The sequence below is a fragment of the Lissotriton helveticus genome, chromosome 8 (genome assembly GCF_964261635.1).
Source record: "Lissotriton helveticus chromosome 8, aLisHel1.1, whole genome shotgun sequence".
NCBI classification, from domain to species: Eukaryota; Metazoa; Chordata; class Amphibia; order Caudata; family Salamandridae; genus Lissotriton; species Lissotriton helveticus.
In genome coordinates, this window is record NC_136069.1 from 40,365,756 (window position 1) to 40,380,121 (window position 14,366).

Consider the following 14,366-nt stretch of genomic DNA (forward strand, 5'->3'; position numbering starts at 1 on the left):
TCCTAGCAACCACCAAACAACAACCCAGTCTTTCGTTTAGCTCTATGCTAGTGTATGGGACACGTGATCCCGTTACCAGAGCAACTTAATGACTCGGAGCCTTAGAATCGCCATTGCGAATTCGAGCGGACTGTGAGCCTGATTCAATCGGCCCTCGGTAAGCGTGTGTTTTGACTCGCCGATGGTTTCAGTTTAGGTCATAATATCGTAGGGAGCGCCCCTTTTAATTACATTACCCATTCTCTTTCCTGTATAGACATACTTGACGATCGCATCAGACTTTTGAACAATTTTGTCAAACCAACGGGGTAAGTGCCTCCCGGTTTACATATGATTTACCCGTCTGCTGCCACAACTGTCTATTGTGAGGGTTCCGGCATATATCAACTTGTCGGACCTTTTGTTTATTTCCTATAGGAACATCGATCAGGATGTCCCCGTTATTTTCTCAGATTCCATACTGTGTCAAGCAAGGTAATGAACCTGGTAATGATCTGAATGGCATGCCCCAACACCTTTTGTAAACGCTAGTCAGTCCGAATTTGACATGCCAATCACACCCGGTAACGGATCACTTGTTTCACCGTTCCCGATTTTCAAATAGCTGTCACCATTAACGGTGCTATATTCTATTAAGGTCACCCGTTTCACGTGACGCTTTAAATTGTTTTTCAGCGCCCCTAGCTCACGCTACCACTCACGGTGATGCCAAATATCGGTTTTTTCTTGGTACCCCACAAGTAGGGGTCACCTTATTAATTATTTCCCTACATTCGTGCATGTTCCCTCCATTTTCAAATATCGTGTGCTGTCTTCCACTAAAGTAATTGTAATTAAATTCCTTATTTTATTAGCATAATAATACCTTACATTATATATATTGAATTAGGTGGTCTGCCCTAACTCCCCAGTCCTGAAGAAGACCCCGCTGCAAGGATTTAATAGGACCTGCATTTTTAAGAGGGTCGAAACGTCGACAACCATTGTTTTTCTTACTTTCTCAACTCCACGGCCTAACTGTTCATATGTTGTACTGTGTGGAGTATGATACAGTTTGATTTGATATCCAAAGTACTTTTGTTCTTTATTGTACACTATATGTAACCATTATAACTATTGTGGTTCAAAGTATTGATTGTTCGTTCATCCTACCCCTTCCTTATCACTATATCCTCACGTTATCACGCAACCCCTTCTTCCCCCCCCCCTTTGGGGCCCTGCTCCACCACTATCTCTATTACGTGATTATTGTCATTATTTGTTATACATCCCCATTGTGATTAAAACATGGAGGTTGGATTCAATGTCTACGTGATTGCCTTTTTGTATTGAGTTATATCCTGTGTTCCTCATTCCCTGGGACCCCTTCCCCATAATACGTAACTAACCCAGGTCCCCGGGACTCCATTTGAGTACAACCCCCCTACTATACTCTATCCATTAAAAGAGGCAGGAGTCGTATATTGGAGAGACCTTGTACTGGGCGATAAATGTAATTCCTGCGAATATTAGAGTCAAATCTGTACTCTGTCCAGGTTCAAATTCTATCAGCTCTCTTCCTGGTGCAAGAGTCAATGCTGGCCACTCTTGGATGATAACAGGATGGAAAGCGAACTAAACGAAGTGGCGCAATGGTATAATCATTTCTTGGCAGCAACAGATAGAAAGATTGAGCAGCCGTACCGAGTCTGGCAGAATTACTTACCGAGGGAGGAGCTGAAAACCTTATGGCAAGTATCTCTAGATATTCTTTACCCCCGATTAAATCTGCTGCTCTCAGAAAAAAATACTTTTTCACACCCCACAGGATCTATTGGTCCCCACTTAAGATATCCAAGATAAAGGGTGGTGGAGAAGCCAGCTGTCTGAGATGCGGGCATCAGAACGCAGATTATGTCCACGTATTTGTTTCCTGCCCTAAGATACAAGAATATAGGACAAATGTGGGTAAGACTATCTCCAGGGCCCTGTGTAGCATCGTGGAGGTAAGCCCATCTCTCATAATATTTGGTTTTGCTCCTGCGCTCGGGAGAATATCAGACCTGATAGGGTCCCAACAAAAACTGGTATTCAACTTGATATTACTGGCCAGGAGGGAGATCTGTAAATTGTGGCGGCAGACGATACCTCCCACTTGTAATGCTTGGTGTATTTCTGTTAGATACTTAGGAGCGTTAGATCAAAGAGTAAATGTTTATAGAGAAAAGCCAGATAAGGGGCTGTTTTGGAATCTTTTGGATGATACGGTATCTGGTCGAGTTTAGGGACAGGACGATGACCCAATGATTAAAACCTCTGGTCAGCTCGTGCATGTTATGGTTATTCCCTGCAAAGAACATCAGCTGAGAGTGGAACCACCAAGCTAATATGCATCAGTGGCGGTACAGGTGGAATGGGTGCTATAGCTAAGGAGGTCATATGAGATGAGTCAAATAAAAATATATAATATTAATAATAATAATAATAATAATAATATGGCTTAAAGTAGCAGCAATAGTAGCAAAAAGAAACATAGCCAAAAAGTGGGGCGCGAGCTGAGCACCAGACCTTTTGGAATGGGAAGAAGATTTGGAATGGTGCTCTGGGGCCGAGAAAGTAACATACAAAGCCAGGGGATGCCCGCGAAAATGGGACAAGATTTGGGGACAGTGGAGAACATACAGGGGACACAGAGGGAGGTGGGAGTTTAGAACATGTAAGACTCAAATCCCAGCAGCCATAAGAACTCAGGACTATAGGAGGGTGTACTACTTTGTATCAAGTGTGTTAAAAGATGCTTCGAGTGATTGCATATAAAACGTGTTTTTTTAACGTATTATATAGGTGAAACAAGGCACACCAACACCATGAATTAACAAAGAATACAACACATGGGTGGCACAAGAACCAAACAGCAACATAATGGATTCACATAAAAGGTACGGCATAGATGCCACAAGGGCTACATCAACTACAAGGATTAAGAAAGAAATCGAGAGTGGCACAAGTACCTCAAAAACCAGCATTGATTAATACAGAAGGCATGATGTTGGTATCCAAGGAATGCAAGACTGGCATTTATTAACATAATGTTTAAAAACAAAACTTTTTCCAGTACTTTTGCAAAGGAGATTAACAGGTGTATATAAATGTGTCCGTTTTTACCAGCAAGGGGCTATGTAATTCTATAACTCTCACTTAGAACCAATGACCCCGCCTTCAGGATTGTAAATGCCTGCTACAGGTTTTAAGTGCAGTGACCCTTAGAAATAGTAAACCTAATCTTTAGTAAGTGGTGTAAGCACCAACTTAAACAGGCTGCAACGGCAGGCTTGTAGTTCCATTTTGAATGGTCTGTTTTGGGTGGCATGATACATGCTGCAGCCCATAAGTGACCTCTGGGGTACCTATGCCCTGAGTGCCTGGTGTACCATATTCAATGGACTGACAAGGGTACCCCAGTATCCATCTGGAGTGTACCTAACTACATAACATAACAGTTTAGGAAGAAAACAGATAGACTGGGGCCCTGATTAGCAGGATCCCAGTCAGACTAGTCCAAAACAGCATAGTGCCAGGCAAAAAGCTTTGGTAACCATGCAGAAGGGTCCTACCTTCCTACAGTCCATATGTAAGACTTCTAATTTGTCCATGTGATTAATGAAAACAAACCCTTTGCGATTATGACGAGTGTTCTAAAGAAATGCAGGGAGCTCAGCTTGCAGTACTGACACTGGTTCACTATCCAAGGATAGCAGAGTCAAACAGTCATAATCGACTCTTGTTGAGTGGAGGGCTGGATAAGGGTAGTATCAAGGTAACACATCTTAATGAAATAGTCTAGTTGGTGTTATTTCAGGTTTTTTAAATTATATAAGACTTGTATTCCTATTCAGTTAAATTCATTCTTAAAACAAATACCCTTCATTTGATAACAAAAGACCACGGCGCAAAGGTTGGGGGCACTCTTGTTGTAAGTGCACACATTTCAGCACAGGGGCGTGCGCGGTGCCGAGTCTGCGAGGGCAAGGCACAGCCTTCAGTACCATCTCAGCACACTAGTAATCAACAGGTCAGCAGGTCGAAGTGACCACGTTTCGCAGTCGATTGTGGGGCCAGGAATCCCACTGCAGGAGCAGAAGGGTGTTCTACCAGTCAGAGCACAGCGGCCGGCTGGGGCGGGCACATGGGCTTCTCATGCAGCTATGAGCGGTCTACGAAGACCACAATCCATAGTAGGTACCGCTGCAGCTGGTATTTGATGGTGTAGTGTCTAGAAGTCCTCTTTCTTTAACACTTTCACCAAAGCGCTTGACAAAGTTATTCAGATGTTGAACTAGCATATTATAAAACAAACAAAAAGAAACAGGAAAAAAAAGAGACGAGCAGGAGTGAGTTCACAGTAAAAAGACAGACAAAAGAACAAGCACTGGCAAAGCCAATAGGTCGAGCCTATGCAAGAGATATTGGCTTAGACAATGTTTAATAGCAATGTTTTAGGGCAGTGTGGCATCTACTCAGAATGGCCAAATGTAGGGGGATGGCACACAGGAGAGTGGAGGGAGTGGCGAAGAGTATAGTGGCGGAGAGTGAATGGCACAAAGTGGAGTAGAGGGGAAATAAGTAGAGTTGAGAGGAGTAGAGTAGAGAGGAGTGATGTGGAGTACAGGGGAGTAGCGTAGATGGGAGGGGAGTGGCTTAAACGGGAATGGCACAGACTAGAGTGGCAAAGAGTGGAGTGGCATAGAGTAGGGGTGGGTGGAAAACTTCACTCCTCTGGCGGAGTTTGCCGAGTTGTGCCCATCTGCATGGAGTTTTGCAAAAACTCTGCTCACCGCCGCATGGAGGAGTATACTGACACTCACCCCTAGTCTGCAGGTGATTTTGTTACCCATGCGGTGGTGCTTCAAGCGGTGGTTGCTGTTGGTATGCATGGTGTGATGAAGCAGGTTCTAGCATTCTGCAGAGGGAGCGATACTGAAGAGCAGTAGGTTCAAGTGTTGCTACAGGTACCTCTGTAGGAAGCGGTGGTGGCTGTCAGGGCGGGGCACGTGCTCACATGGTACCTGAGAAAGTTATCAGGCTGGGTTGTACCACACCAGAAACAGTGGGTGTGCAGGGAAGAGACTCTGTCAGCCTAGACAGAGAGCATTGGATGGCTGAGGGTGCAGGTCTGCAAACACTGTGCACAACTGGACTGCTGGATGGGCTATTGGTTTGGGGCGCGGCGCACAGCCCTGGAGCCATGAGACGCGAGAGAGGTCATGTTGCTGAGGGAGCTTTACACCAGATCTCAGGTGGATTCTTTGCGGATCGCTGCTGCTTGATAGGTCACACCAGCTCGCTAGGCCTGCGTCCCTGGGGACAAGGGTTCCTCCAAAGTGTAAACTGTAAGATTGTGCAGGTTGATGTCAGCATTACTGCCTCCAGCAACTGTTATAGCTGCGCACACAAGACCGCAACAGCAAGTGAAGCTCACGCAGGCAGCTGGGATATGGTGAGTAGGGCTGGGTGGAACTCCGCAGAATCTCACTGAGTTTTTATGTAACTCAACATGGTAAAACTGTGAGTCGCACCCACCCCTAGCGCACAGTAGAGTGGCATCGAGTGGAGGGGAGTGGCGCAGAGTAGAGGTGAAGAGTAAAGGAGAGTACAGTGGCAAAATGAGACAGAGTAGAGCGCCATAGAGAAGAGCGCCACAGAGAGGAGCGCCACCGCCACAGAGAGGAGCGCCACAGAGAGGAGCGCCATTAATGAAAATGGGGTAACCCAAAAGGATACGGACCTGGGTATACTGCGGTAAGAAAAACAATGGTCCAGAACCTATTTCTTTCTGTTAACCAACTTAATCAGTGAGTATTCAAACATTCATAAATTCATGGGCGTTCCTTATATTCGCACCAAAGCATAAGTAAACTCAGTTATTTAAGCTAAACAAAACAAATATATCACTACAGCACCAATATTATGCACAAAAAGAGGTGATTGAAGAAAAGTGCAGTGAATCAAAGGAAAAGAAGAAATTCAAAGAAATACACAGAATATTTACACTAATTTCAATAATTATGGTATTTTACAATTTCCTCTTTTTGTGCACGCTCCTACTGGGCAACCCCTTGTGTTGCAATACATTGTGTAACTTGTAAATAAGAACAATCTCATGTTTAGAGATAAGGAAATAAAATGATGTTTTTCCTCTCTTCTGTTGTAATATTGGTGCTGTAGTGATATATTTGTTTTGTTTAGCTTAAATAACTGAGTTTACTTATGCTTTGGTGCGAATATAAGGAACGCCCATGCATTTCTGGACCATTGTTTTTCTTACCACAGAGAGGAGCGCCACAGAGAGGAGCGCCACAGAGAGGAGCGCCATAGAGAAGAGCGCCACAGAGAGGAGCGCCACAGAGAGGAGCGCCACAGAGAGGAGCGCCATAGAGTGGAGCGCCACAGAGAGGAGCGCCACAGAGAGGAGCGCCACAGAGAGGAGCGCCACAGAGAGGAGCGCCACAGAGAGGAGCGCCATAGAGTGGAGCGCCACAGAGTGGAGCGCCACAGAGTGGAGCGCCACAGAGTGGAGCGCCACAGAGGGGAGCGCCATAGAGGGGAGCGCCACAGAGAGGAGCGCCACAGAGAAGAGCGCCACAGAGAGGAGCGCCACAGAGTGGAGCGCCACAGAGAGGAGCGCCACAGAGTGGAGCGCCACAGAGAGGAGCGCCATAGAGTGGAGCGCCACAGAGTGGAGCGCCACAGAGTGGAGCGCCACAGAGTGGAGCGCCACAGAGTGGAGCGCCACAGAGTGGAGCGCCACAGAGGGGAGCGCCACAGAGTGGAGCGCCACAGAGTGGAGCGCCACAGAGGGGAGCGCCATAGAGGGGAGCGCCATAGAGAAGAGCGCCATAGAGTGGAAAGGCGTGGACTGGCTTAGAGCAGAGTGGCATTGAGTGGAGTAGAGCAGAGTGACAAGAAGTGGAGTTCTGTAGAGTATTGGAGTCGCATAGAATAGGGTGGAGAAAAGTGGACTGGATCAAAGAGGAGTGGCGCAGAGAGGCGTAGAGTAGAGTGGCATGGAGTGGAGGGGAGTGGCGCAGAGTAAAGGAGAGTGATGTAGAGTACAGTGGCAAAGTGAGACAGAGTAGAGTGCCATAAAGAACAGCGCCATAAAGAACAGCGCCATAGAGAAGAGCGTCATAGAGAAGAGCGCCACAGAGAGGAGCGCCACAGAGAGGAGCGCCACAGAGAGGAGCGCCACAGAGAGGAGCGCCATAGAGAGGAGCGCCACAGAGAGGAGCGCCATAGAGAGGAGCGCCATAGAGAGGAGCGCCACAGAGAGGAGCGCCATAGAGAGGAGCGCCATAGAGAGGAGCGCCATAGAGAGGAGCGCCACAGAGTGGAGCGCCACAGAGTAGAAAGGCGTGGACTGGCTTAGAGCAGAGTGGCATTGAGTGGAGTAGAGCAGAGTGACATGAAGTGGAGTTCTGTAGAGTATTGGGAGTCGCATAGATTAGAATGGAGAAAAGTGGACTGGATCAAAGAGGAGTGGCGCAGAGAGGCGTAGAGTAGAGTGCCCTAAAGAACAGCGCCATAGAGAAGAGCGCCACAGAGAGGAGCGCCACCGCCACAGAAAGGAGCGCCACTGAGAGGAGCGCCACAGAGAGGAGCGCCACAGAGAGGAGCGCCACAGAGAGGAGCGCCACAGAGAGGAGCGCCACAGAGTGGAAAGGCGTGGACTGGCTTAGAGCAGAGTGGCATTGAGTGGAGTAGAGCAGAGTGACATGAAGTGGAGTTCTGTAGAGTATTGGAGTCGCCTAGAATAGAGTGGAGAAAAGTGGACTGGATCAGAGAGGAGTGGTGTAGAGTGCTGGTGAGTAGAGTCCCATAAAGAACAGCGCCATAGAGAAGAGCGCCATAGAGAAGAGCGCCATAGAGAAGAGCGCCACAGAGAGGAGCGCCACAGAGAGGAGCGCCACAGAGAGGAGCGCCACAGAGAGGAGCGCCACAGAGAGGAGCGCCACAGAGAGGAGCGCCACAGAGAGGAGCGCCATAGAGAAGAGCGCCATAGAGTGGAGCGCCACAGAGTAGAAAGGCGTGGACTGGCTTAGAGCAGAGTGGCATTGAGTGGAGTAGAGCAGAGTGACATGAAGTGGAGTTCTGTAGAGTATTGGAGTCGCATAGATTAGAATGGAGAAAAGTGGACTGGAACAGAGAGGAGTGGTGTAGAGTGCTGTAGAGTAGAGTGCCCTAAAGAACAGCGCCATAGAGAAGAGCGCAACAGAGAGGAGCGCCACAGAGAGGAGCGCCACCGCCACAGAGAGGAGCGCCACAGAGAGGAGCACCACAGAGAGGAGCGCCACAGGGAGGAGCGCCACAGAGAGGAGCGCCACCGCCACAGAGAGGAGCGCCACAGAGAGGAGCACCACAGAGAGGAGCGCCACAGAGAGGAGCGCCACAGAGAGGAGCGCCACAGAGAGGAGCGCCACAGAGAGGAGCGCCACAGAGTGGAAAGGCGTGGACTGGCTCAGAGCAGAGTGGCATTGAGTGGAGTAGAGCAGAGTGACATGAAGTGGAGTTCTGTAGAGTATTGGAGTCGCATAGAATAGAGTGGAGAAAAGTGGACTGGATCAGAGAGGAGTGGCGCAGAGAGGCGTATAGTAGGGTAAAGTTGAATGGAGTGGCATAGAGTGATGTAGAGTAGAGTGGCATGGAGTAGAGTGCTATGGAGTAGTGTGGCATGGAGAAGAGTGCCATGGAGTAGAGTGGCGATGGCATGGAGGGGTATGGAGTAAAGTGGAGTGGCATAGAGCGGAGATGGTTAGAGTGGAGTGGCGTAGAGTAGTGTGCTGTAGAGTGGAATGAAGGAGAATGGTATAGAGTGGAATGGAGAGACATAGAGTAGAGAGGTGTAGAGTAGCATAATGTAGAATTAAGTGGCGTAGAGTGGTAGGGCATAGAGTAGCATAAAAAAGTTGTGTAGAGTGGTGTAACGTAGAGCTGAGTGGCATTTATTGGAGTAGACTGGCTTAGAGTGGTGTGGCATGGAGTAGAGTGTCAGAGTGGAGTAGCATAGAGTGAAGTACAGTAGAGTGGCAGGAGTATGGTGGTGTGGAGCAGTGGAGAGGCGCAGCATGGCGTAGGGTGGACTGGCATAGAGTGGGATGGCACAGAGTAGAATGGCATAGAGTGGTGTAGGGTAGAGTGGAGTGTCAGAGTAGAGTGGCGTAGAGTAGCGTGGCATATAGAAAAGTGGTGTGGAGAAGAGTGAGGTGGTGTAAGAGTAAAATGGAGAGGCGTAGAGCAGAATGGTGTAGGGTAGAGTGGCGCAGAGTGAAGTGACGTGGAGTGATGCAAGAGTGAAGTAGAGTGGCATGGAGCAGCGTGGACGAGAGTGGAGTGCCAGAGACTGGAGTGGCGTTCAGTGGAGTGGCGTAGAGTAAAGTGGCATAGAGAATGGCATAGTGTCGAGTGGTGTAACGTGGCATCAAGCAGAGTACAATGGAGTGGCGTAAAGTAGAGTGGAGTAAAGTGGTGTAAAACAGAGTGAGGTAGATTGGAGTGGTGTAGAATGGAGTGGCATAGAGTAGAGAGGACAAGAGTAGAGTGGAGTGGAGTGGCGTAGAGTGGAGAAGAGTAGAGTGGAGTACTGTAGAGTGGTACAGGGTGCCATATCGAAGCATTGTGTGGAGTGGAGTGACAGAGTGGAACAGCGCAGAGTGACACTGTGTGAGGTGAGGTGGAGTATAGTGGTGGGTGTTGCATATAGTAGAGTGATGAAGAGTAGTGTCATGGAGGGCATAAAATGACATTGAGGGAAGTGGAGTGGCATTGAATGGACTGGCATGGAGGGCAGTGGAGTGGTGTAGAGTAGGACAGTTGTGTGTGTAAATGATTTGAACAAGGAAACAAATTTAAAATCAACGCAAAGGGATGAATGGCTGAAAGGTAATGAAAATAGGTGTGCAGGGGCAAGCCTCATGAATGTGTACGGTGCTAGTGTGGCAATAGTGGCTAAATCCAACCCACGTAAAATGTAATTTTATTTTAGTTGTACTACGAGCAAGACAAAAGATGAAGGTGTAGATAAACACTATACAAAAATGTGTTTGAATATAGAACAAATGTAGAAAGCAGCATGAGAACTGGAGGCAGGGGAAGATGAATCGATGTGTACTTGGTCCATGCTTCACAGAAAGAAAAGAAAGTGATGCCCGGCACACACTGGCGAACTAGGAGGCAGCAAAGAGGAGTGACAGCAAAGGGTAAGGTATGGCCAGGCTCCAGGCCCTTTATTATAAACAACACTCTTCGCTGGCAAGAGCGCATGCCCTGTCGCAGGCGAGTTGTAAAAACGTATTTACAATAGGAAAAAGAAGAGGATGTAAATAATGAATTCAATACACACTTTAACTTTAATCTCAACACCTACTCAAAGGAAAGGAGAAAACAAGAGAGTCTATGACCAACGCCTTCCAAATAGCCGCAAAGATGGAAAGAGGAGCAAACTCTGTAGGCAAAAAGTGGAACCAGGTGTTCAGCACCAAGAGAGGGACATCTGGTGAAGGAAACAGCTGGATGGAATGGTAAGCAGGCAGCTGAACACAAGAGCCCAAAGAACACAAAGCCAACAGGAATGGCAGAGTTGTGAATGTATACAGCTGTGCCATGTTTGGAGTCTCTAACCCCACACCACTGGTCTAAGAAAGCCTTTATCACTCTGTTTAGTACAATGAGGATCAAATACCAAAAGGGTGAACTTGGGGCTCGGTTTTGTGTCCATTAGTAGGCGAGTCCACGGTCCGTCAGTGGTAAAAGGTCCCCTTTTACACAAAATGCCCATACTCCTGCGTGCCTGGGACTTAGAACCAGTCCCTACAGTGACCCTGGATTCCACTGAGGACTGTGGGTCCCAAGCATTGGAACAACAACAGTGATCCTGAACTATCTTTACCATACAGTCAAACAAAAACATGCCTGTTTGGAAAGCACACTAGCTCCTTTTACACAGATGGTTCTAACAAAAGCCGTCCTGCCAAATATACATAAACTATTTTGAAACTGGAGCGTGTGTGGGTTCTGGTGCACATCTGGAGCTCTGCAGGGCAGCGGTGTAAATCTGACATGCAGCTCAGTCAAAGCAGCCAAAATCTTTAGGTGAAAGTCCATGAGGAATTACTGTGGGAACATAGCTGCCAAGGTTTCAGATTGCTATGTGTGACATTTTTATAATTTCAGTGTAATTATGAGTGACATTTTAACTACTATGAGTGACACTTTCTCACGAGCAAAAGCAGGCAGTAAAGATGAGGGAAACATGTACATTTCAGAAATGACACTCATTTGAGCAAGAAGAAACTAAGAAAATCTTAAAACTGCTACAAATCACAGATCGTAAACTGATCGTAATTTGGGAAATATGCAATGTATCATTGGTACATTCAAGTCTTTTAACAGGGTTATAGGACATATCTGCTGTTATAAATCCCTGTGGTAGCAATTATTTAATAACGACTTACATTTTCTCTAGTAATGTCATAACACTACACTGCACAACCTAGGTAAGGAAAAAAGAGAAATTTGTCTCTCTGTGTGTTACACTCATTGGCTCAGCCGGCAGCATGCACTCTCAGCTGCTGTACAGTATAAAAGTCAGTCTCTCCCTAGTCGCAACGCTTTTGAAGACCTCTGAATGCAAAACTGGTCAGTGGCATGCATATTTGTATTTTGTGTAATTATTAGAACCTTTTTGTGAATTAGCGAACTTCAAACCTGTATGGATTGTGCAGCCCTGCCAAGTGTCACACATCCAGTGTGACACTAACGCATTTTAAGTTTCATTACCGCATTCCCGCATTTGAAATGATTGTCACGCAAATCAGGGTACTTAAAAGCTGAGCGTATTACCGGTATTTGTGGTTTGTAGAGTCTGATATTAGTTAGGTTACACAAACACAAAGCAGACTGGGCACAGCAGCATATGCGAAGTCTGCTATGTTTTGATGGTTCATCCTGATTGGACTGTGTTTTGATGTATTACCTAGTAGGTAGGCTGACCTGCCAACCTCCCCCGGCAATTGGTCCTTATAGGACGCACGTGCGTGCGTGCAGCCGTACAATGGTATATTCCCCGCTCAGCGCGGGATTCCTGATAGATCAGATGACGTTGATGAGATCGGCCTCACTCTCGTGCGAGTGGTTGTGGGGGGGAAGGCTGCACAGCACTGGTAATGGCAGTGCGCATCTCAGAGGTCAATCATTTAATCGAAATAAAGGCAAGAAATCCCCGCCACCGCGACCGGCAGAACCCCACAGACCGCAGTGGCCGCTGCCTGGAACCTTCATCTACTGCTCAGACTGAGAGTCGGTCTGAATCATGCCCGGGCGGCTGGTTTTGGATGTGGGAGTCGTTGCGGCCACGAGGCGGCCGAAATCGAATTGATGCTCCACTCGCAAAAAAATGTGAGTGAGTCAGTGTGCTTAATCCTTGGACAGAGTGCAATGTGATAAAATGAGGGGAAGGGCGGCCTTCAGAAGGACTCCAAGGAGCAGGGATCGCAGAGAGGGGCACTTGACGTCCACTGTATATTCATTTGGAGGGACGGGCACTGGCATACAGATGGGGCATCAGTCGTCACGCGACCAGGACCCAGCCCACTCGGCCGCGGCGCCACCAGCCGGGATCAGCTGCCAAGTAACATGATGATCAGTGCCTGAGAAAAGCAGGTAATCTATTAACTAAAAATCATCAATTACATATAAGTTGCTATCCACTCGTGAGCTATGTGCACTTTCATTTCTGCTGCTTTCCGATGTTTCTTTCCTCCCTCAGCCTGTGCCCCAGCCCGGGCCCCCAATAATTGTTGCAGTCGCCTGGCAATGCTAAAACTCTCCTTCAACACGTCCTCTGTGTCCGAGAGAGGCTGAGCAGGTGATGTTTAGGTCAGGCCCGCCTCACAAACACGGCTAAGAAGGGACTGCGAATCTGGCAATTTTTAACACAATCCATACAGGTTTGAAGTTCGCTAATTCACAAAAAGGTTCTAATAATTACACAAAATACAAATATGCATGCCACTGACCAGTTTTGCATTCAGAGGTCTTCAAAAGCGTTTGCGACTAGGGAGAGACTGACTTTTATACTGTACAGCAGCTGAGAGTGCATGCTGCCGGCTGAGCCAATGAGTGTAACACACAGAGAGACAAACTTCTCTTTTTTCCTTACCTAGGTTGTGCAGTGTAGTGTTATGACATTACTAGAGAAAATGTAAGTCGTTATTAAATAATTGCTACCACAGGGATTTATAACAGCAGAGATGTCCTATAACCCTGTTAAAAGACTTGAATGTACCAATGATACATTGCATATTTCCCAAATTACGATCAGTTTACGATCTGTGATTTGTAGCAGTTTTAAGATTTTCTTAGTTTCTTCTTGCTCAAATGAGTGTCATTTCTGAAATGTACATGTTTCCCTCATCTTTACTGCCTGCTTTTGCTCGTGAGAAAGTGTCACTCATAGTAGTTAAAATGTCACTCATAATTACACTGAAATTATAAAAATATCACACATAGCAATCTGAAACCTTGGCAGCTATGATTGTGTTAAAAATTGCCAGATTCGCAGTCCCTTCTTAGCCGTGTTTGTGAGGCGGGCCTGACCTAAACATCACCTGCTCAGCCTCTCTCGGACACAGAGGACGTGTTGAAGGAGAGTTTTAGCATTGCCAGGCGACTGCAACAATTATTGGGGGCCCGGGCTGGGGCACAGGCTGAGGGAGGAAAGAAACATCGGAAAGCAGCAGAAATGAAAGTGCACATAGCTCACGAGTGGATAGCAACTTATATGTAATTGATGATTTTTAGTTAATAGATTACCTGCTTTTCTCAGGCACTGATCATCATGTTACTTGGCAGCTGATCCCGGCTGGTGGCGCCGCGGCCGAGTGGGCTGGGTCCTGGTCGCGTGACGACTGATGCCCCATCTGTATGCCAGTGCCCGTCCCTCCAAATGAATATACAGTAGACGTCAAGTGCCCCTCTCTGCGATCCCTGCTCCTTGGAGTCCTTCTGAAGGACGCCCTTCCCCTCATTTTATCACATTGCACTCTGTCCAAGGATTAAGCACACTGACTCACTCACATTTTTTTGCGAGTGGAGCATCAATTCGATTTCGGCCGCCTCGTGGCCGCAACGACTCCCACATCCAAAACCAGCCGCCCGGGCATGATTCAGACCGACTCTCAGTCTGAGCAGTAGATGAAGGTTCCAGGCAGCGGCCACTGCGGTCTGTGGGGTTCTGCCGGTCGCGGTGGCGGGGATTTCTTGCCTTTATTTCGATTAAATGATTGACCTCTGAGATGCGCACTGCCATTACCAGTGCTGTGCAGCCTTCCCCC

At 47.5% G+C, this 14,366-nt stretch overlaps 1 long non-coding RNA gene across 1 annotated transcript in view; it reads right to left on the bottom strand.

Annotated features, from left to right (window-relative positions):
- LOC144771451 (uncharacterized) overlaps window positions 1-14,366 on the bottom strand; it is a 219,546-nt gene that overhangs the window by 204,176 nt on the left and 1,004 nt on the right. The window lies entirely within an intron of this gene.